This window comes from Bison bison, unplaced genomic scaffold (genome assembly GCF_000754665.1).
Source record: "Bison bison bison isolate TAMUID 2011002044 unplaced genomic scaffold, Bison_UMD1.0 scf7180017864478, whole genome shotgun sequence".
In the NCBI taxonomy this organism is placed as follows: Eukaryota; Metazoa; Chordata; class Mammalia; order Artiodactyla; family Bovidae; genus Bison; species Bison bison.
Genome location: NW_011495038.1, coordinates 497,820 through 522,353, shown reverse-complemented (window position 1 = coordinate 522,353; position 24,534 = coordinate 497,820). Strand labels below are relative to the sequence as shown.

Sequence of the window (24,534 nt, the reverse complement as noted above, 5' to 3'; positions counted from 1 at the left end):
ACTTGATGGACGTGAGTCTGAGTGAACTACGGGAGTTGGTGATGGACAGGGAGGCCTGGCGTGCTGCGATTCATGGGGTCACAAAGAGTCGGACACGACTGAGCGACTGAACTGAAATGAACTGAACTGAACTGATGTAAGCATTAGTCTTCAGATATTGAGCATCCAAAGGAAACACTCTGATTTTGTAAGTGCTGTGCTCAAATCAAAACTCAGAATTTGCAGGTACAATGACAGTGATCCTTCCGTGCTCCAGACATATGCTTTCTCTATGGGTCTCAGATGGCTGCTTTTACTGTGAGACTGCCTCCATGTTTCTTTGAGTTGGAGTCATAAGTACTAGGTGAATATAGACCTTTTCATTTCAGATACTCTTCCATTTTACCCTTATTCATGGTATTCCCAAGTAACACAGAAATTCTTCATCTAAGGAAACTTGTCAATTCTGACAATTGAAGAAGAATATTTTTATCAGAATAATTAGACTTAATGGATTTCTGGAAATTAGGAAGTCTTAAAAAAATAATTTCTCCAAGATTTCCAGGGGAGGGGGGGGCGGGGCAGGGTGTGTGTGTGTTTTAAACTGAGAAGGTGAGAAATGAAATTTAAAAATCCCTCTCACTGTGGCCACTGTCTAGATTGCTCACAATAATTTAAGGACAGCAGGAAAGCCTTCTTGTCTTTCATGTTGCATGCATATTTTCAAAGTTATTATTCCAGATGGGGACTGTTGACAAAATGCCTCAGGCATTAGCCACTGTGTCTGCTGACAGTCAATATCTAAATGATGTATTTAATAAATTTCTTCTCAAGTTATAATGTCTGCTAACCATTTATTGAAAATAATTATAACCATAATATTTGACAGCTCAGTAAATTCTATTTGATGGAGATAAGTGACTCAACTTTCCTCCTATTGTTGTACAGTAATTTTTTTACTTTTCCATAATTATTACTCATTTATAAATATCCTATATTTAAGCACTTAGATCAATATATAAAGTAAAATATCAGTTAAACAATATTCCTTGGATTAGATATTTAGAAATGGAATTACCACATTGCAAAGTTTAAATATTTTAAGATCCTTAACTCATATTGCCAAAATTTTCCAGAAAGATATCACTTTACATCCTTACTATTAACTTTGTTCTGAAAAAAATCTTTTAATAATTTGTAAGTGAAAAAGAGTAGCTCAAGTTGTAAATTATACTTCTTGGATTACTACTAAGATTGATTTTTTTTTTCTTCAATGAATGTTAGCCATTTGGATTTTATCATATGCACTGGTTCATATCCTTCGCCCATTTTTCTCTAATATGCTTCTAGTGTTTTGTCTCATCTACTTATGTGAACATTTTACATATTATGTGAACATTTCACATATTTTACATAGTATATGAATATTTTACAAACTGCTCATATGAATATTTTACAAACTGCTCATATGAATATTTTACATATTAAACCTCTTGTTGAATCTAGTTATAGTTTTTTCCCAGTTTGCCATTTCTTAAATTTATATTGTTTTAAATGATTTTTGACATTCATTTCAGTCTTATTAAAAAGTTGAGTCTGTTTTTCCTATGTAATGCCTTTCATGGCTTTTAAGTTTAAAAAGTTATTTCCCCATCCAGAGGCAGATAAATATTGCCTTATGAGTTTTTTCCCTTTTGTATGTTAGTTCAGTTCAGTTCAGTCACTCAGTCACGTCCAACGCTTTGCAATCCCATGGACTGCAGCATGCCAGGCCTCCCTGTCCAACATCAACTCCTGGTACTTGCTCAAACTCAGGTCCATTGAGTCGGTGATGCCATCCAACTATCTCATCCTCTGTCGACCCCTACTCTCACCTTCAATCTTTCCCAGCATCAGGTCTTTTCCAATGAGTCAGTTCTTCACATCAGGTGGCCAAACTATTGGAGTTTCAGCTTCAGCATTAGTCCTTCCAATGAATTTTCAGGACTGATTTCCTTTAGGATAGACTGGTTGGATTTCCTTGCAGTCCAAGGGACTCTCAAGAGTCTTCTCCAACACCTCAGTTCAAAAGCATCAATTCTTCAGTGCTCAGCTTTCTTTATAGTCCAACTGTCAGATCCATACATGACTACAGGAAAAACCATAGCTTTGACTAGATGGACCTTTGTTGGCAAAGTAATGTCTCTGCTTTTTAATATACTGTCTAGGTTGGTCATAACTTTTCCAAAAAGCAAACATCTTTGAATTTCATGGCTGCAGTCACCATCTGCAGTGATTTTGGAGCTCCCCAAAAATAAAGTCTGACACTGTTTCCACTGTTTCCCCATCTATTTCCCATGAAGTGATGGGACCAGATGCCATGATCTTCGTTTTCTGAATGTTGAGCTCTAAGCCAACTTTTGCACTCTCCTCTTTCACTTTCATCAAGAGGCTTTTTAGTTCCTCTTCACTTTCTGCCATAAGGGTGGTGTCATCATGTTATTGCTATTTCTCCTGGCAATCTTGATTCTAGCTTGTGCTTCCTCCAGCCCAGCGTTTCTCATGATGTACTCTGCATATAAGTTAAATAAGCAGGGTGACAATATACTCCTTTTCCTATTTGGAACCAGTCTGTTGTTCCATGTCCAGTTCTAACTTTTGCTTTCTGACCTGCATACAGGTTTCTCAAGAGGCAGGTCAGGTGGTATGGTATTCCTATCTCAAAGAATTTTCTAGAGTTTGTTGTGATCCACACAGTCAAAGGCTTTGGCATAGTCAATAAAGCTGAAGTAGATGTTTTTCTGGGACTCTGTTGCTTTTTTGATAATCCAGCAGATGTTGGCAATTTGATCTTTGGTTGCTCTGCCTTTTCTAAAACCAGCTTGAAACATCTGGAAGTTCATGATTCACGTACTGTTGAAGCCTCGCTTGGAGAATTTTGAGCATTTCTTTACTATTGTGTGAGATGAGTGCAATAGTTTGAGCATTCTTTGGCATTGCCTTTCTTTGGGCTTGGAATTAAAACTGACCTTTTCCAGTCCTGTGGCCACTGCTGAGTTTTTCAGATTTGCTGGCATATTGAGTGCAGCACTTTCACAGCATCATCTTTTAGGATTTGAAATAGCTCAACTTGAATGCCATCACCTCCACTAGCTTTGTTCGTAGTGATGCTTTCTAAGGCCCACTTGACTTCACATTCCAGGATGTCTTGTTCTAGGCTGGTGATCACACCATCATGATTATCTGGGTCATGAAGATCTTTTTTGTATAGTTCTTCTGTGTATTCTTGCCACCTCTTCTTAATATCTTCTGCTTCGGTTAGGTCCATACCATTTCTGTTCTTTATTGTGTTCATCTTTGCATGAAATGTTCCCTTAGTATCTCTAATTTTCTTGAAGAGATCTCTAGACTTTCTCATTCTGTTGTTTTCCTCTATTTCTTTGCACTGATCACTGAGGAAGGCTTTCTCATCTCTTCTTGCTATTCTTTGGAACTCTGCATTCAAATGGGTATATCTTTCCTTTTCTCCTTTGCCTTTCACTTCTCTTCTTTTTACAGCTATTTGCAAGGCCTCTTCAGACAACCATTTTGCCTTTTTGCACTTCTTTTCCTTGGGGATAGTCTTGATCCCTGTCTCCTGTAAAATGTCACGAACCCCTATCCATAGTTCTTCAGGCACTCTATCAGATCTCATCCCTTAAATCTATTTCCCACTTCCACTGTATAATCATAAGGGATTTGATTTAGGTCATATTTGCATGGTCTAATGGTTTTCCCTACTTTCTTCAATTTAAGTCTGAATTTGGCAATAAATAGTCCAGTCTGTGCCACAGTCAGCTCCCAGTCTTGTTTTTGCTGATTGTATAGAACTTCTCCATCTTTGGCTGCAAAGAATATAATTAGTCTGATTTCGGTATTGACCATCTGGTAATGTCCATGTATAGAGTCTTCTCTTGTGTTGTTGGAAGAGGGTGTTTGCTATGACCAGTATGTTCTCTTGGCACAACTCCATTAGTCTTTGCCCTGCTTCATTCTGTACTCCAAGGCCAAATTTGCCTGTTGCTCCAGGTATCTCTTGAGTTCCTACTTTTGCATTCCAGTCCCCTATAATGAAAAGGACATCTTTTTTGGGTGTTAGTTCTAGAAGGTCTTGTAGGTCTTCATAGAATGATTCAACTTCAGCTTCTTCAGCATAACTGGTCAGGGCATAGACTTGGATTACTGTGATATTGATTGGTTTGCCTTGGAAACCAACAGAGATCATTCTGTCATTTTTGAGATTGCATCTAAATACTGCATTTCGGACTCTTTCGTTGACTATGAGGGCTACTCCATTTCTGATTTTAACTATGCCTTTAATACTAACGGCTTTTGTTTCTTTCTTTTTAACTTTTTATTGTTTTGTGAGTATGACATGAGGAGTAAGGGAGTTGCAAATATGACTCCTTGTCTTAGTTCACTGTATTTTCCTTTTTCCCTCTTAGTTTACAGAAGCTTTTATTTGTTCCAGTGTTCTAAAATCTTTTCCATCTCAAAATTCAGGTTCTTTAGTTTTAGAAAAACTTTTTAGTTGCCTCTTTGACAATTTCCTGTAGTTATTCCCTCTGTACATTTACACCTGTGTTTGGATACCAGACCTCATGGATTCAACCTCTAATTCTTATGTCTTTTCTTCTTTCAATTTTCTCTTTATCACTATATTCTGAAATTTTTTCTCATCTTTATCTTCCAAACCTACTTCTACTGTCTTTTTCATATCTTTTATCAATTTTTTAATTTTCAACAGTTCGTCTCTGCTCCCTTAGCTCTTTTCTGTGTATATAGCTTCCTTACCCCCACTGTCCCCATGATCCTGTTCTTGTTTCATGGGTACACTTATTTAATCTCTCAGTTCAGTTCAGTCGCTCAATCATGAACAACTCTTTGTGACCCCATGGACCACAGCATGCCAGGCTTCCCTGTACTGCACCATCTCCTGGAGTTTGCCCAGACTCATATCCATTGTGTTGGTGATGCCATCCAACCATTTCATCCTCTGTCATCCCCTTCTCCTCCTGCCCTCAATCTTTCCCAGCATCAGGGTCATTTCAAATGAGTCAGTTCTTTGCATCAGTTGGCCAAAATATTGGAGTTTCAGCTTCAGTACTAGTCTTTCCAATGAATATTCAGGATTGATTTTCTTTAGGATTGACTGGTTTGATCTCCTTGCTTTCCAAGGGACTCTCGAGATTCTTCTCTAATACCACAGTTCAAAGGATCAATTCTTCGGCACTCAGCTTTCTTTATGGTCCAGCTCTCATATCCATACAAGACTATTGGAAAAAACCATAGCTTTGACTTGACAGACCTTTGCTGGCAAAGCAATGTCTCTACTTTTTAATATGCTGTCTAGGTTTATCATAGCTTTTCTTCCAAGGAACAAGCATCTTTTAATTTCATGACTGCATTCACCATCTGCTGTGATTTTTGAGCCCAAGAAAATTAAATCTGTCACTGTTTCCATTTTTACCCCAACTATTTGCCATGAAGTGATGGGACCAGATGCCATGATCTTCATTTTTTGAATGTTGAGTTTAAGCCAGCTTTTTCACTCTACTCTTTCACTTTCATCAAGAGGATCTTTATTTCCTCCTCTCTTTCTGCCATAATAGTGGTATCATCTGCATATCTGAAGTGATTGATATTTCTCCTGGTAATCTTGATTCTGGCTTGTGCTTCATCCAGCCCGGCATTTCGCATCATGTACTCTGCATATAAGCTTAATAAGCAGGGTGACAATATACAGTCTTGACATACTGCTTTCCCAATTTTGAACCAGTCTGTTGTTCCATCTCCCATTCTGTTGCTTCTTGACCTGCATACAGGTTTCTCAGGAGGCAGGTAAGGTGGTTTGATATTCCCATTGTGATCCATACCATCAAAGGCTTTATAGCATAGTGAATGAAGCAGAAGTACATGTTTTTCTGGAATTCTGTTGTTTTTTCTATGATCCAATGGATGTTGGCAATTTGATCTCTGCTTCCTCTCCCTTTCTAAATCCAGCTTGAACATCTGGAAGTTTTCAGTTCATGTACTGTTGAAGCCTGACTTGGAGAATTTTGAGCATTACTTCGTCTCTCAGAAAATACTAAAATGTCATTGGCTTTTGGAGGTACTTTCCCCTCCTGCATAGTCTGGTTCTTTGAAACTTCTTTTTCTGTTTGTTTTGGCTTCTTCCAGGTTCAAGGCTTTCCTCAAATGTCTAGTGATCCTTAGTAATAGGCTCAAATATAAGGGTATGTATGGCACAGGGAACTTATTAGAAGCTCTGGGTGTGTGGATGGTTTTGGTGACTTATACTTCCCCTTATGGTGATCTGGCTGGGCTGTTTCCTGACTGAAGCTCTGATGCTGGTATCTCTACAACTGGTGATACTCAACAGTAAAGAATCTTCTAATCTTCCTCCTGAGGGGACAGGCCTGGTTTCCCCACCACACAGAAAATGGGTCCTGAATTTTCTAATATTCAACTGCAGAGGTTCAGTAAATCAACCTGTTTCCCCTTTGACAGCCATACTCCCAGTGGTTCCCCCAAATCCCCAGTCCAGAGAACATCCTTTTCAGCCACTCTAGACAATGAAGCTTAGTGTTCTGTCAGGGTGAGATGGCAGTTTACTCTGCTGCCCAGAGTGGGAGGGGCGGAATGTTAATTGCAAAATCTTAACTGCTTCTGAGACAGACTTCCAACAGATCCTCCTTAGCCCCGTTTTAACTGTCACATCCAGAGGTACCTGGTGCCTTTGAGGTTCTTAGAGGCAACTGAGCTGCTTCTGGACTTTCACTGCCAATTTAGGATTCAGCTTTCCAGGGTTTGACAAATCAGTTTCTACCTGTCCTTCTGTTTTCAAATTTTGCTTCTGTATTATCTCCTTTACCATTTTCTTTGTATATTATTTATATATGTATACAAACATATATATAATTTTAGTTTTTAGTTTCGGCTGTGCCAGCCCTTCCATGCTGCATGGGCTCGTTCACTGTGGAAAGCAGGGCTTGCTTCCTGGTTGCGGTGTGCAGGCTTCTCATTGCAGCGGCTTCTCTTGTTGTGGGTTCCCGGGTAAGCAGGTATCAGTAATTGTGGCGTAAGGCCTTATAGTTGCTCCGAGACCATACGGGATCTTCCCAGACCAGGGATAAACCCATGTCTCCTGCATCGGCAGGCAGATTCCTTACCACTGAGCCACCAGGTAAGCCCTGTTTATTACTTCTTAAAACAAAGATCATGTTATTGTCACTCCAGTGGAGTTTTGGAGGGAACAAAGTAAATGTTTTTAAAGCACCATCTTTATCTCGTTTTCCCAACTGTCTCTCCCAATAGTTCCTAAAACTAACTCCCAGCTTCAAATATACGCACTTTGGCTCTCGCCTTTCTTCTCTCAATGCAATGCTTAAGTCACTCAGTCGTGTCTTACTCTTTGCCAACCTATGGACTGTGGCCCATCAGACTCCTCTGTCCATGGGATTCTCCAGGCAAGAATACTGGAGGGGGTTGCCATTCCTTCCTTCAGCGGATCTTCCCAACCCAGGGATCAAACGCAAGTCTCCCACATTGTAAGTGGATTCTGTCTGAGCCACCAGGGAAGCCCCACTTTCTTCTCTCACTGTTATCTAAATTATGATCTCTGCCTTCCAGACAAGTCTCCTCCTTGAAGGATCCTTCTGAGTGTGTGCTCATAACTTCAACTGCCAGGCTCCTCTGTCCATGGGATTCTCCAAACAAGAATACTGGAGTGGGTTGCCATGTCCTTCTCCAGGGGATCTTCCTGACCCAGGGATTGAACCGGTGTCTTTTGTCTCCTGCATTGGCAGGTGGGTTCTTTAACCACTAGTGCCACCTGGGATGCTCCAAACCTGCAAACCCTAGGTGTTGGTAAAGGCTGTCCTCTACACTCCATGAGCACTGTTTGCCTGCACCATTTATTTGGTGCTTAAACTGTTGTCGTGGGAACTCTCCAGACTGTTTTACTTGAAGCTAGCTTGTACCTTCAATGGGCACGTAAGTAATAAATCCCTTCTATGAGATGTGCTTGCTTCTTTCTCTGAGATACCTGCATGTTTCTGCTCCACAAGCTTCAACATTCTGTTCTTGAGAAGTTGTGTGGAAAAGAAAAGATGAAAAGGTACCTTTTACTGGACCCTTTTAATCTCAAATGCCAATATTTGATGTGGGCTCCCTAGTAAGGAACATCCAGGAGTGTGGACATAAAGGAGAATGACACATGATGGGCAGTCAGGCATGAACAGCGTGGCTCAAATACTGATCCAGTCAAACAGCAGAAATTAAATCATGACAAAGACAATGACTTGGCCTTTAAATCAGCAACTTAAATGTCTTGTAATGATTTCATTGTGACATGTGATAAATTGAGCATGGGAATATTAACCTCAGAAACTTCTCTCTTTACTTTGCTCTTACATGGATGCTGTGGCAATCACAGCAGTATCTGGCAGTCAGGCAGAAGTCTTCTTGAACTCGTATCTTCATGACACAGCCACTCAAATTTTAATTCTAACACAGGCCTCTTTGAATTGTCAATAAATTTTTAATATATTTCTTGAGTAGTATATAATCCTAATTCTTGCAATTCTCCCAGAGATTCCATAAAAACACTGAAAAACAAACTAAACCCAAAACAGAACCAACCTCTTTTGCCTAAAGGTAGATTCTCTAGGCAATAAAGAACCCTGACAAATACACTTCCTATCCCTCATTCCCACTCCTCAAAGGCTTACTCTTACATATTTTAGCTGCTTCTGGTATTTTGTATATCCAGTATTTCTAGACTTTGCAATTTTAGATACTGTAGACATAAACTATAAAAAACATGGATCTAGTTCTCTTTTGCTCCATCCCACCACACACAGACTTCCCCTACTCCATCCTCCCATATATAATTGGTTATAACTATTAACCAATATTTTGGTTAAGTCTAATCTGAAGTTTTGCCACACAGTCTTAGATACAGCCGAATCATGTAGTGTACCATGATTGCACTGCCTTTCATGTACGAAACGTTATCCTATAGTTAATTAATGCTTTATTTCATTTGCCTAGTTTTATACATATTAAATCATCCCCAAATTAATTCCCAGTAGTGTAAATCTCTTCTAAATACATAAAACACTTCAGGTACCAAATCTAATTTCTCTTTTCAGAAATATTCTTCCTGGAGCCCTCCATATGCTTACTTGAATCTGGACTGGTTAGTCTTTAGGCTGTTGCACAGACTATATCCTGGGGTTTCTAGTCACTGAAATTCTGGGTGTTCTTTTTCTCTATTATGTTAGATCCTCTAATCCTAGCCCACGGCCCCCCCCCCCCCGCCCCAACACACATCTCAATCTTCTTTCCTGGTTTATTTTCTTGGGTTGGTGGAGTATCCATCAGGAGTGTCCTTGGAAGCATCATTAGACATTATGAAGTAGCTCACAGAATCTCCAGGAGGACCAGAGAATAGGGTTTGGTGACTGTGTACCCAGGAAGAACACCCAAATTATCCAACCATCTATATATTCTATACCTTCTCTGGTCAAAGACCCTGAGCAAGGGACATCACCGGCTAAAACCTATGCCACTGCTGCCTCTGAAAGCTCAGTCTTCACCATCCTCCTCCAGGGACACATCTTGTGCAAAACTGACTTCCACACATTTCTTCAAATTGAGCGCTTCCACGGAAATGTCTGATTGGAAGAGCTAAGGTCATGTGCTTATGTCTTTGCTATAACAGATACTGGATATGTGACTTACCACTTGGCAAGGCGGGGGTTATAATGTACAAATTTCCTCAGATACAAAACAGAATTCTAACGTTACTGGCCACAAATATAACAACTGTCTACCAGAATCTGCATGTCTGAAAATGTCTGTGCTCTACCTTTTTCTTTCAAGATTCTGGAGACAATGTTCCATTGAATTGTAGCTTCTAGAAATCCAAAACCAATCTACTTTCTGATGCTTTTTGTGTAACCTATCTTCCTTGAACACTTTGATGATTATTTCTTTGCTCCTTGTTTTCTGAGATTTCATCAAAATATGGTTCTTTTTTTTGCCAGTTATTGTGTTAGATCTTCTGATGTAAATTCTTCATTGCTGAGAATTTTCTTATTCCATCTTTATTTCTTTCCACTATATTTTCAGTTTTATCTTTCTGGAAATATAATTTGTTGGATATGAGACCTCCTGGGATGATCCTCTAATTTTCTTATTTTTCTCTTGTTTTCCATCTTTGTTTTTTTATTTTCCAAGCCTTCTAGCAATTATTTTTAATTTTCAGAAATTCTTTTGCTTCTCTGAATTCCTTTTATATATCCAATATTTTTAATGGCTGCAGATTTTTCTGTCTCTTTTGAAATATTAATCGGGTTTTTTTTTTTTTAAGTTTCATTTATTCTCTACATTATGTCAGCTTCCCTCTGAATTCACCCTTCCAGGATGCTTTCCTTGGTTTCTATTTTTTCAGGTTAAATGCTTTCCTCATAAATCTAATTACCCTTGGCTTATATTTAAATAAGAGTTAGGCACTAGAGAGTTGGGTTTGCTATATATGACTGGTAAGATTTGCTGAGAATGTTCTAAGTAATTTCCTCTGGGAATGGGGGCAACTGACAGTGTCTGAAGGTGAGAGTATAATCAAAAGACTGTAAATTAATGCATCTATCTCATTTGAAATTGGGGCCTAGGAATTTATGGTGTCTTGATTTTTTGCTTCTGAGAAACAGTAAAAATAGATAAAATAGAATATATAGCAAAACCCTGCATTCCAACCAGCCAGAATTGACATCTTAATATTTTACCATATTTGCTTCAAGTGGTTTTTTTAAACAGCTTTATTGTGATGTAATTTACATAACAAATATTTCACCCATTTTAAGTGTACAATTGAATGATTTTTGGGGGATATTTACAGAGCTGTGTAGCCATCATCACAATGTACTTTTAGAACATTCCCACCATTCCGCATATAAACCTCATGCCCATTTGCAGTCACAGCCTATTTCCACTCTCAGCTCCAGGCAACCACTAATCGACGTTCTGTCTTTGTAGATTAACCTATTCTGGACATTTCACATAAATGGAATATGTGATATTTTGTCTGGCTTGTTTCATTCAGCATGTTTTTGAGGTTCATTCATGTTGTAGGCATGTTTCTTCTTTTTATGGTTGAATATTCCATTGTTATGAATATACCATATTTTGTTTATCCATCCATCAGTTGATAACATTTGGGTTGTACTCTTTTGGCTCTTATGAATAATGCAATTATGAACATTCATATTGAGTAGACATGTTTTTATTTTTTCTTTGTATAGATACCTAGAAGTGGAATTGCTGGGTCATACAGTAACAAAGCTAGTGGAGGTGATGGCATTCCAGTTGAGCTCTTTCAAATCCTAAAACATGATGCTGTCAAAGTGCTGCACTCAATATGTCAGCAAATTTGGAAAACTCAGCAGTGGCCACAGGACTGGAAAAGGTCAGTTCTCATTCCAACTCCAAAGAATGTTCAAACTAGCATAAAATTGCACTCATTGCACACGCTAGCAAAGTAAAGCTCAAAATTCTCCAAGCTAGGCTTCAAAAGTACGTGAACTGAGAACTTCCAATTCAAGTTGAATTTGGATGTTCAAGCTGGGTTTAGAAAGGGCAGAGGATCCAGAGATCAAATTGCCAACATCCACTGAATCATAGAAAAAGTAAGAGAATTCCAGAAAAACATCTACTTTTGCTTCATTGATTATACTAAAGCCTTTGATGGTGTGAATCACAACAAACTGTGGAAAATTCTTCAAGAGATGGGAATACCAGATCACTTTACCTGTCTCCTGATAAACCTGTATGCAGGTCAAGAAGCAGCAGTTAGAACCGGACATGGAACAACGGACTGGTTACAAATTGGGAAAAGAGTATGTCAACGCTGTATATTGTCACCCAGCTTATTGAACTTATACGCAGAGTCCATCACACAAAATTCCAGGCTGGATGGAGCACAAGCTGGAATCAAGATTGCCAGGAGAAATATCAATAATCTTAGATATGCAGACAATACCACCCTCATGGCGGAAAGTGAAGAGGAACTAAAGAGCCTCTTGATGAAAGTGAAAGAGAGTAAAAAAGCTGGCTTAAAACTCAACACTGAAAAAATGAAGATCATGGCATCTGGTCCCATCACTTCATGGCAAACAGATGGGGAAACAATAGAAACAGTGACAGACTTAATTTTCTTGGGCTCCAAAATCACAGCAGATGGTGAATACAGCCATGAAATTAAAAGACATTTGCCCCTTGGAAGGAAAGCTATGACAAAACACAGACAGCATATTAAAATGCAGAGACATTACTTTGCCAACAAAGGTCTGTATAGTCAAAGCTATTGTTTTTCCAGTAGTCATATATGGATGTGAGAGTTGCACCATAAAGCTGAGCACCGAAGAATTGATGCTTTTGAACTGTGGTATTGGAGAAGACTCTTTTTTTTAATTTTATTTTATTTTATTTTTAAACTTTACAATATTGTATTAGTTCTGCCAAATATCGAAATGAACCCGCCACAGGTATACCCGAGTTCCCCATCCTCAACCCTCCACCCTCCTCCCTCCCCTCCCCTCCCTCTTGAGTGTCCCTTGGACAGCAAGGAGATCAAACCAGTCAATCCTAAAGGACATCAATCCTGAATATTCATTGGAAGGACTGATGCTGAATCTCCAATACTTTGGCCACCTGATGCAAAGAGCCAACTCATTGGAAAAGACTCTAATGCTGGGAAAGATTGAAGGCAGGAAGAGAAGGGGATGACAGAAGATGAGATGGTTGGATGGCATCACCAACTCAATGAACATGAGTTTGAGCAAGCTCTGGGGGATGATGAAGGACAGGGAAGCCTGGTGTGCTGCAGTCCATGGGGTCACAAAGAGTGAGACACGACTGAGCAACTGAACAATACTAACCCTATGTTTAACATTTTGAGAAACTGCTATACCATTTTCCCAAAGTGCCTGCAACATTTTCAGTTTCCATCAACCATATGTGACAGTTCCAATTCTTCAGAATCCTCACCAACATCTCTAATTGTCCTCTTTTTTTTATAGCACTTTAGTATGACATTGTATCTCATTTTGATTTGCATTTCCTTAACAATGTATGATGCTGAGCATTTGTCACTATGCTTATTGGCCACTCATATCTTTTTTGAAGAAATTTCTATTCAAATCCCTTGCTCATATTTGCATAATTAATTGAGTTGCAAAAGATCTTTATATGTCCTAATTATAAGTTCTTTTTTAAATATATGATTTGCAAGTATTTTCTCCCAGTCTGTGGTTATCTTTTCACTTTCTTAACTGCATCTTTTGAAGTGCAGAAGTTTTTAATTTTGATGAATCCAAGTCATCAGTTTTCTTTATCACTTGTGCCGTTGGTGTTTAAGCTAAGAAATTATTGCCTAGATCAAGATCATGGAGATACATTTCTGTTTTAAGAGTTTTACAGTTTTAGCTTACATTTAGGTCTATGATTAACTTTGACTTAGTTTTTGTGTATGGTGTGAGGTGAAAAAAGTGAAAGTGAACTTGCTTAGTCGTTTCTGACTCTTTGCAACCCCATGGACTGCAGCCCACCAGGTTCCTCCATCCATGGGATTTTCCAGCCAAGAATACTGGAGAGGATTGCCATTTCCTTCTCCAAATATGGTGTGAGGTAGGGATCCAGATTCAGACTTCTAAGGATATCCATTATTCCAGCAAAATGCATTGAAAAGATTGTTCTTTCACTGTTGAAAATGTCTTGAAAGTTTTGATTCTATTAAAGTTTACAGTTAGTCATTAAACTATATATAGCTGTCCCTATACCAATGCCTTGATAATTGAAACTTTGCAGTGAAGTTTTGAAATGGGGAAGTATGAGTTCTCCAAATTTTTTATATTTTTCAAGACTGTTTTGGCTATTTTGGGTCTTTAGTATTTATATACCTTTTTCAGGATAAACTTTTTTTCCTGGGGAAAAAAGCCAGCAGGAATTTCAATAGGGAATGCACTGGACCCATAGAACAATTGGGGGAGTATTGACATCTTAACAACAGCATTTTCTGATCAATGAATATGGAATGTTTTTCCATTTATTTAGATCTTCTTTAACAATATTTTATAGTTTCCAGTGTAAAAGTCTCATATCTTTTTTGTTGAATTTATTCTTAAACATTTTATTCTTTTTGATGATATTGTTAATGGAATGTTTTCTTAAATTTTCAGATCTTGCTGGTGTACAGAAATCAACTGATTTATGTATACTTATCTTGTGTATCCAGAGAAGGCAATGGCACCCCACTCCAGTACTCTTGCCTGGAAAATCCCATGGACGGAGCAGCCTGGTGGGCTGCAGTCCTTGGGGTCGCTAAGAGTCATGGACACGACTGAGCGACTTCACTTTCACTTTTCACCTTCATGCGTTGGAGAAGGAAATGCAACCCACTCCAGTGTTCTTGCCTGGAGAATCCCAGCAATGGCGGAGCCTGGTGGGCTGCCGTCTATGGGGTCGCACAGAGTCGGACACGACTGGAGCGACTTAGCAGCAGCAGCAGCAGTACCAGAGCATCTTGTGTATTGTGCAATCTTGTTGAATTTATTTGTTGTAGTAGTTTAGTCATTCCCTAAGATTTTCTCTATATAAAATCAAGCTATCTGTCAATAGTTTTATTTCTTTTCAACTTGGATACCTTTTTATTTATTTTTCTTACCTAACTGCCTTGACTAGAATCTCCAGTGTAAGGTTGAACAGACATCCTAAAGGGTCTTCTTCCTGGTTCAAGTATTTTTAAATAAAATAAATATTTCAGATGAAGGAAATCCCTTTCAGATTTAAATCCAAAATCCTAATCTCCTTCTCCTACCCAACCCCAAAACAACAGCTATCATGAATTTGGTGCATTTTCTATCTGTGGATGTCTTTTGTGTGTGTGTGTCCAGGTGGTTCAGTGGTAAAGAATCCACCTGCCAATGCAGGAGATGCAGTAATGATCCCTCGGTCAAGAAGATTCCCTGAAGTAGGAAATGGCTACCCACTTCAGTATTCCTGCTGGAATAATCCCATGGACAAGGGAGATTGTCCATGGACAATCCATGGACTGACAGGCTACAGTCCGTGGGATCACAAAGAGTTGGACGTGACTGAGCAACTGAGCACACATGCACATGTGTGTGTCTGCTGTGTATCCATATACAGTATTGTTTTGTGTGTTTGCTATTTTTATTTTGGATAAATGATTTTATACCAAATATACTAATTTTTGTAATTTTTAAATTCAACATTAACAGCTTCAAGATGCATTCATCTATGTACATATATAGTCTGCCATAAAAAAATTTTTAATGCATTTCTCTATTGATGAGTATTCAGATTACTGTTTTTTATTATAAACAATGCTGCATTAAAAATCTTATTTGTGAGAATATATGTGAGAATTTATTGTTTAGATATTTTGGTCTTATTTATTAATGATATAGAAACTGTACTTTGTAGTTTATTAGGCAATGTCAAGCTGCTTACCTGTGGATTATCCTAATTAACACAGTCACTAGCAGAGTAGGCGAGTTTATTTCTCTGTATCCCCAGATATATTTGATAATGTCAAATTTTTAGTTGTTGGTGATTGGATTGACAAAGTAATTTATCACCTTTATATTTTTGTTAATATTAATGTTGTGTGACTCATGCTTTTTCATTGATTTATTGGCTTTTTGTGGGTTTTGACAATTACATTATATACTTTGCCCATTTTTTCAGTGTTTTCCTTTGTAAAAGTTCTTTAAATGTTTTAAATGTTTGAGATACTAATTCTATGTCTATTGTATGATTTGAAATATCTTATCCTAGGCACCACCTCCGTTTCAATCTGTTTATTGTTTATTTTTCAGGTGTTTTCAAAATTTAAATGTAGCCTAATTTATTCCTATTTTCCATTATGGTTTGTTCCCTTATATCTTGTTAAAGTATTCACTATTTTGGAGTAACAAAGATTTTATTTTAGTTTCTCTTTTTCATATTTATTTGTTTCAACCATTTAGAACATTTTTGTTGGAGGTAGGGATCTATATTGTCTCCCAAATTGCAGAATATGATTTTTTTTGAGTACTATGGAAATTTTGCAAAATTGACTATAAAACTCTGGCCATAAAACAAGTTTTAACAAATGTCAAAGTAGGCAGAACATGTCCTCTAACCACAAAACAATAAAGTTAAAAATTAATATTAAAATGATAGCGAAAGCTCTATATTTTGTAAAATTAAAAATACATTTCTAAATAAAATTTGTAATCATAAAGAAATAAAATACTTTAAAGTAAATGAAATCCTAAAGAAATGAATATCCTACATTTCAAATCTAGGGGGATACTAGTGATCAGTATTAAAAGGAAGATGTATAGGCTTGGTGGCTCAGACGGTAAAGCGTCTGTCTACAATGCGGGAGACCAGGGTTCGATCCCTGGGTTGGGAAGATCCCCTGCAGAAGGAAATGGCAATCCATTCCAGGACTATTGCCTGGAAAATCCCATGGACAGAGGAGCCTGGTAGGCTACAGTCCATGGGGTCACAAAGAGTCGGACACGACTGAGCAACTTCACTATAAGAAAAGAAAAAAGACTGGAAAATTAAATGAACTCAGCATCCACTGCAGAAAGTCAGAAGTATAGCAAAGAAAGTAGAATAAAGGAAATAGTAAAAATAAGACCAGAAACTGATGAAAGAGAAAACCAATATAAAGAAGATGAACAAAACCAATGCTAGTTTTTTTGTGAAAAGTCTAATAAAAACAACAAACCCCTGGTGAAAACGGTAAAGACCAGAAACAGAAGGCACAAATAATCAATATTAGGAAAGACAAAGAAGTCATCGCTATAGATGCTGCAGACATAAAAAAGAAAATAAAGACAGTAAAAACAACTTTAAGACAACATATTTTAAAATTCAGATGAAAAAATTCCTAGAAAAATATAAATAGCAAAATTGACACAGAAAGCAACAGAATGGTGAGTATATCCATAACCAGCAAGGAAACTGAAGCAGTAATCAAAACTCTTTTCCCAAAGAAAACTCTATACTCTTAAATGGCTACACCAGCAACTTTTACCAAATATTCAAAGAAGTAATTCCAATCTTAGACAAATTTTCCTGAAGAACAGAAAAAGAAAGACTATTTCCCAACAAATCTTATGATACAAACTGTACGTACATGTCTCCAACAAGGACATTATGAGAAAGGAAAATAAAAGGCTAATCTCACTGATGAGCATAGATGCAAAAGTCCTAAATACAAACTGAGTAAACTGATCCCTACAGTATATTCATCATGACCAAGACGGGTTGATTCCAGGAATGAAAGGTTAGTTGATACTTAAATAAATAAATATAATAACACACACTAAGATTAAAAAATAATCTTATTAGATGCAAAGAAGTATTTGATAAAATCTGCCATTCATTTAGCAAACTATAAATTGTAGGGAAATTTCTAATTGAATAAAGTGCATCTACCCCAAACCTTCAGTAAACATCACACTTAGTAATTAAAAGTTCAAAGTTTTCTCTTTCAAAGCAGGAAAAAAGACAAGGATGCCTGTGACCTTTTATTCAGTATATCCTGGATGTCTTATGCAATGTAAGAAAGCAGGAAAAAAAGGGAAGGGAGGAGGGGGAGAACCAAAGCTGTTGTTATTCCTAGAAATGACTTATGTAAAAAATCCAAAAGATCTATGAATGAACTATCTTAGTTAATAAAAGAGCTTAGAACAGTCTCAACTTAAACAGCAATATATAAAAACAATTATCTTTATATATACCAGCAACTAACAATTAGACAACTAAAATTTAAGAAAGATGGCATTTACAATAGCATTAAAAATTAAACAGTATCTAAGGCTAAAGCTAACAAAAATTTGCAAGACTTCTATGAAGATAATATAAATTTTACTTAAGGGAACTTAAAGAAGACTTAAATAAATGGAAAAGACATAACCTGATAATAGATTTGAAGACTCCATTTTGTAAACATCGGGTTTTAAACTTATCTACAGATTCAACATTATCCCAATCAAAATCCCAGAAGTATTTTCATAGAATAAGACAACTTAAATTTTAAAGTGCAAAAGGCAGAGAATAGCAAAGCACTCATAAAAGAAGGACAAGGTGAGAAGACTTGCTTTATCAGATTCTAAGACTCTTCTATTATACCATATACAAAAATGAATTCCTGGTAGAACTGTGAAAGGCCCAAGTATAAAATTCAGAAGATAATATCCGAGAATATCAATGTAATCTCAAAGTAGGGAAGAATTTTTTAACCAAGAAATACCATGCACTAAGCAAAAAGGAAAAAAAAATTAATAAATTGAAATTCCCTGGTATTAATTTTTATATGTTAAAATATACCAAAAAGCCAAATGCAATAAGCATAAATGTCTATACACATATTGTTTCTGTGTATCAATGTTGTTAATTTGGAGTTAATTTCCTAGTGGATTTCTGTGATGCAGTAAGATGCCTATCTTTGTGTCCTTGTTAATGCTACACTACTTAAAGAATGCTTTTGATAATATTGCTAAATAAAGCTCCTTGTGAAAAAGAATGAAAAAATTTATGTAAATTTTTACATAAATTTTTACATTGCTTATTTTACAATTTATGTAAAATAAGTGACAGAGAACCGTTGCCCCAAGTATTAAGAACTCACAGAGATCAATAAGAAAAAAACATTTCAACAGACTGAACAGACACCTCATAAAAGAAATCCAAATGAACAATAAACATATGAAAGGTAATTAGTACTCAAGGAAATGCAAACTAAGACCCCACTAAGATATCACTATGCACTCACCAGATGAGCTAAAATTGAAAAGTTGGACAATATCAAGTGTACAGTATCAAGTGGGGTTATGGGACAAGGAGAATTCTTATCTTGATGACGGGATTATATATATATGAAAAGTATACACATACAGCTCTGCACATTTCCAAGAATGTTCAAGGTGGCATTATTTATAATACACTGAAAACATAACCATTAAAATAAGTTATAGGATGCATTTTCATGCAGTGAAATTCTATATATCACAGCTACACATAATAGACATTAAGGAACAAAACACCAAAGAACATATGATTCATTTATATAAAATTAAAAAACTGGCAAGATTAAATACTATCATTTAAAGATAATACATAGGCATTTATTGAAATTTATTCAGGGACTTTATACTTGATTAAATTTTGTACATATTCATTGTTTATCAAAAAGAATGTGTATTCTCTTTTTTAGTTAAATGATTTTACATATAAATATAAATGCAATATATATGTGCATATATAAATGCAATAAGCATATATTCTACACACAATCTTCTGTGTATCAATGTTAATTTGTTGTTAATATCTTAGATAAATATAAATGCAATATATAAATACAGATGCATATATAAATGTAATAAGCATATATTCTACACACAATCTTCTGTGTATCAATGTTAATTTGTTGTTAATATCTTAGATAAATATAAATGCAATATATAAATACAGATGCATATATAAATGTAATAAGCATATATTCTACACACAATCTTCTGTGTATCAATGTTAATTTGTTGTTAATATCTTAGATAAATATAAATGCAATATATAAATACAGATGCATATATAAATGTAATAAGCATATATTCTACACACAATCTTCTGTGTATCAATGTTAATTTGTTGTTAATATCTTAGATAAATATAAATGCAATATATAAATACAGATGCATATATAAATGTAATAAGCATATATTCTACACACAATCTTCTGTGTATCAATGTTAATTTGTTAATATCTTAGATATCTGTGATGCAATATGATGTCCATGTAAGTGTCCTTGTTAATGCTACACTAAAGAATACTTTTTATAATTAATATTGCTACATAAAGTTCTTTATTGTTGTTGCTTAGAATTTGCCTGGCATATCTTTTTCTAGCCTTTATTTTCTATATTTTAGTTGTTTGTTTCTTAATGTTTTTAATTGTTTAATTAATAACCGACTGGCTAGCTAGTGAAGCAGCAAAGTGCTCATTAAGTAAGAGGTGATTCAACTATAATATGGTCCAGTAATCTAGTCTGGATCCTCAGCAAATTTCATCTTGAGGTTACTGCTGGGAAAGCATCTCTCTGGTATCCAAAGCATCTGCATTTAAAAACAGGATTTTGTTGATAGAAAGTAAGCTTATTTTTCTATTCCTTTCACTTTTCAAAACAGGTTAGAGCAATAACTTTTTATAAAAATCAGTCATTTTCAGATTTTTTATATTACTTTATTTTTTAAATGTGATTTTTTACATTTTTGATATTATTACATTGATATTTTTATTTTTGAAATGTGATTTCTAACTTCTGACCACTAGGTTTTTTCCTTCATTTTCAAGCAAAAGTTTCACACTTTGTGGGCTGGTAACTTTGTAAATGAGAGGGTTTACTAGAATTGAGGAAGAGAAGGGAAGTTTGATTGAATTAGATCTGTGATCCAATTAGGGGTGGGCTGATTGAATTAAAATTCTGATAGTACTTATAGAGCCTGTTAATCACTTGATTTTTCATTTAGAGATTCTTTCCTAAAAACGACGTCTTTCTGGGTCTTGGTGTATCTTCACTTTAAATCTGGATTTCAGACTAGCAGAATAAAAATTACTTTTTTCTCCTTTAAAGTATAAGGACATATAAAGATTAAGGTAATAACTTTTTGCAGCAAATGTGATTTTTTTTTCCTGTTAAAACTCGTTCACTCACTCTCTCATGGATTCACTCATTCATTCATTTGGAAAACATTTATGTGCACCTATTGGTGCCAGGCACTGTTTTAGGGAAGGCTGCAGGGATCTGGACCCAGAGCACAAGGGAGAGGATTAGGGTTCCCTAACAGTGAATTCCCTGGTGGCTCAGACAGTAAAAGCGTCTGTCTACAGTGTGGGAGACCCTGGGTTGGGAAGATCCCCTGGAGAAGGAAATGGCAATCCACTCCAGGACTATTGCCTGGAAAATCCCATGGACAGAGGAGCCTGGCAGGCTACAGTCCATGAGGTCGCAAAGAGTCGGACACGACTGAGCAACTTCACTTTCATTTTCAACAGTGTGTTCACCTCTTCCAATACACGGAAAGCTCAATGTAAGGACACAGTCAAAAGCAGCTCAGTACATCTGCTGGGGAGAGATGAGGAGTCCTCTGAGAAAAAGAGCTTCTATTTTCTCAGGGAAGTCAGATGATTATCCATTCCTGGGAAACAAAATGAAGGAAAGAAGGATGGAATAGGTGTGTAGATTTGAAGAAAGGGGAATGTTGCAAATTATAATAATGCAGAGTGGGAAAACAAGCAATTAGGAGAGTGTAAGAGGATTGCTGGGTAGAATAAAGGGCTCACCTAAATTTTTGTGTAAATGGGTTTAAAATGAGGATTCTTGATTATGTATGCTTTTTGCCAGCTGAATGGGCGAATTAAGTTTTTAAGTTAATCTTACTTTATCTAATATTTTCAAGTCATTTAAATAAAAAAATTTTAGAGTTTTGGCTTTTCATTAATATTTTAAAATTATTTAAGCAAACTTTTTAGTTTCTTTTCCTTATTAATACTTTCAGACCATTTAGGCTAAAGCTTTTAATTTTCTGGGCTAATTATATTTAAGTTGGTGTTAATGAAACTACAGGGGTGGTTATACAATCATGGTTGGTGACCAAAAGATTATGTGGTTGAATGGGAGACAAATGAATCCAGGTGACTGACTTGGGGCTGATAAGTTGGAATATATTAATAAAAAACCAGGAGTGTTTTCTATATTTGTGTCACCACCTTGCCATTTATGTCATTCCTCCACTTCATTCATTCATTCAACAGATACTTACTCAGAACCTATTATATGCCAAGCACTGTTCTATATGCAGAGGATACACCAGTGAACAAGAGAGACAAGGTTTCTGCTTTCCTGGAACTTATGTTCTAATACAGGAAGATAGACAATAATAATAAAAATATTATTAATAATAATAATTAACATTTGTTTAGCAAATATTGTTTGCTGAGAATTTTAAGCACTAGTATTAATTCACTTAATTCTTATAACATTATGAGGTGGAAACTAGAATTATTCCCATTTAATACATGAGGAAACTGAGGGCACAGAAAGGGTAAATATCTTGCCTGAAGTTAGTTAGGAAAGGGCAGATCTAGATTTCAGAACCAAAATAGGCTGGCTATTAGGTTCCTTTCTCTTAATGACTTTGCTATGCTGCCTCTCAGACAAGAAACAAGGAAATAAACAATGAAACAATAAATTCAGAAGTGTTTAGTTAACATAGGGTGATGTGATGCTATTTGTGTACTGGCAGGATGGGGGTGTAGATGTCAGGGGAAACCTGAGGAGGTCGTCTTTGAGTTGAAACTTGAAGAACGGTAATACTGAGGCACATACGACAGAGAAAAGCTAGTGCAAAGAAATCTAGTTTGTGAAACAGACACGCAGTGTTGCCTGCGGCTAGAGCTGTAGGACGATGATCAGAAGTGAAGCCAGGGAGGTAGGTAGGAACCAAACCCTAAGAACTCTCAGGTCAGGTCACATTAAGAAATTTGATTTTCATTCTAAGTGCAGTGAATTTTTATGCAGAACAGTAACATTACCTGGTTCACGATTTTAAAAGATCACTCTCACTTCTATATGCAAAGTTAACTGTAGGAGAAAAGTGGGAGCAGGAAGATCATTAGGGGACAATTACACTCCAGGTAGAAAATGATGGTGGCTTGGACTAAGGCAGTGGAATGAAATTGGGGGTATATGCTGAAAGTAGAATTGGGAAGACTTGCAAGTAAATGAGATGAGAAAAGTGAAGGAAAAGGAATTTAAGCAGGAGCCCTGGGATTCCGGTTTGAGTAACTAGCCTGATGGTAGTAGTGTCCTTTACCGAGATGTGGCAGGTTAGGAGAGTAATTAATACCTTTGGTAAGAAAAATCAAGATTAGCAACTTGAATTTTATGAGGGAAGGGGCTTTTTCTAATGCTTTGTTTCATTTAAAGTTCAAAGAAAGAGTTCTGGGGGCGTGGGTGGGGGAAGCTTTTTTCTGTTCGATGTTATGAGCTCTTTACATTTGAAACTAAGGTCGGGGGAGTTGAATTTTCATTTGTTTAACAAATATTTACTGAGCACCTACTGTGGCCAAGGATTATGTGATTAGATACCAAGTTGAACAAAAAAGGCAAACAAAATCCACACTCCCAGAGGGCTTTTGGTGGGGGAAGGAGTTAGGACGATTGGTGATTTTTTAATTTTCCTGTTCGTTACCTTATGAAAACTTCACCTAACTCATGAGTAGCCATCTTACAATAGTAACTGCGTCTAGGGCTCCTGGCAGTTGGGCCACCGTTCTAAACGTTCAATGTCGGTTAGTATATAAATGAATCTCGATAAATAGTGACACCTCCCCTCCCACTAGAACTTAGGCTTTTTTAAAAAGTAAAAATTTTAACGAACATTACGAATACAACCTTCGTTGTGAAGACTAATATTTTTGCAGGAATGGTACCTTTATAAAGATCGTGGTTGCCCCCGTACATATTTGTTCTTTCTTCATATCCAATTAAATGCAAATACTACTTTCCGTAGCCCAACTCTCTAGGCTTGTTGGGTCTAGCTCAGGAGAAAGGAAGCAGGAGCCGTTGGATTTAAACAGTTTGGTGTAATCCTTTTCTATGCTCTCTCGCTAGCCGGGGACTTGGTGTCGGCTACCCGGGGCTCTCCGTTCACGCAGTACCGGAATGAAGGAATCTGGGAGGGGGTCGGAAAAGGAAAAGACGGAAGAGACATTAATTGGCTCCCGAAGCTACAAAACGACATTCAAGGTCTACTCTAAAGCACTGATTTCAAACGCCCGCCCCCTGGGCTGTTTCAGCCCCGCCTCTTGCGTCGTCACTTCGACTTCCATCTTGGTCTCCACTGATTGGTCCTTGTGTCCGCGGGCGGCTGAAGAGCTTGGGGTTTGCTTCCGGGTCTTGGGCTCTTTTTTTGGCCGCGGGTGCAGAGGTTTCTGGGAGCGGAGAGTCATGATGGCGTCTGTATGATTTCCGGAGGTAGCGGCGTCGGAGTTCGGCCAAAGTGAGCGGCAAGAGGAAAGCACACTGTGGGTTGGACCGTAAGGGGCAGTTGGCGGCGGAGGCAGAGAACCCGGTGTGGGCCCTGGAGGCGCCAGAGTTCCAGACGAGGAAAGTCGAGTGTGGGTGGGACCGGAAAGGGGCAGTTGGGGGCGGAGGCAGAGAATCCAGTGCGGACCGAGCGGGCCCCAGAGGGGCCGGACGGGGAAAGCGGCCTGTGGGCGGTGCCGGAAAGGGCAGCTAGGGGCGGACGCAGCTAACCCGGTTTAGGCCGCGGAGGCCCGGGACTGCCGGTGGGGAGAGCCGGCTGTCAGTGGGGCCGGAAGGGGCAGCTGGGGGCGGAGTCAGAGAGCCCGTAAAGGCGGAGGAGGCGGCGGAGCTGCGCGCTAGTGGT

The 24,534-nt window shown here is 37.4% G+C and overlaps 1 protein-coding gene and 1 long non-coding RNA gene across 3 annotated transcripts in view; one reads left to right on the top strand and one right to left on the bottom strand.

The window, feature by feature from the left end:
• Nucleotides 1–21,165: 21,165 nt before the first annotated feature.
• Nucleotides 21,166–23,945, bottom strand: LOC105004490. The gene is made up of 3 exons (XR_827222.1): nucleotides 23,576–23,945; nucleotides 21,904–21,997; nucleotides 21,166–21,279 (listed from the first exon to the last, which is right to left on the bottom strand). It is a non-coding gene; the product is annotated as an uncharacterized LOC105004490 (long non-coding RNA).
• Nucleotides 23,946–24,003: 58 nt separating this feature from the next.
• CWC15 (CWC15 spliceosome-associated protein) overlaps nucleotides 24,004–24,534 on the top strand; it is a 9,312-nt gene continuing 8,781 nt past the window's right edge. The window contains exon 1 of one of the 2 annotated variants that reach the window (XM_010862108.1): nucleotides 24,004–24,144. The gene's annotated coding sequence lies outside the window, so the exon portion shown is untranslated. Of the gene's footprint in view, nucleotides 24,170–24,534 lie in introns of both variants that reach the window. The other variant, XM_010862109.1, reaches the window with a different exon arrangement.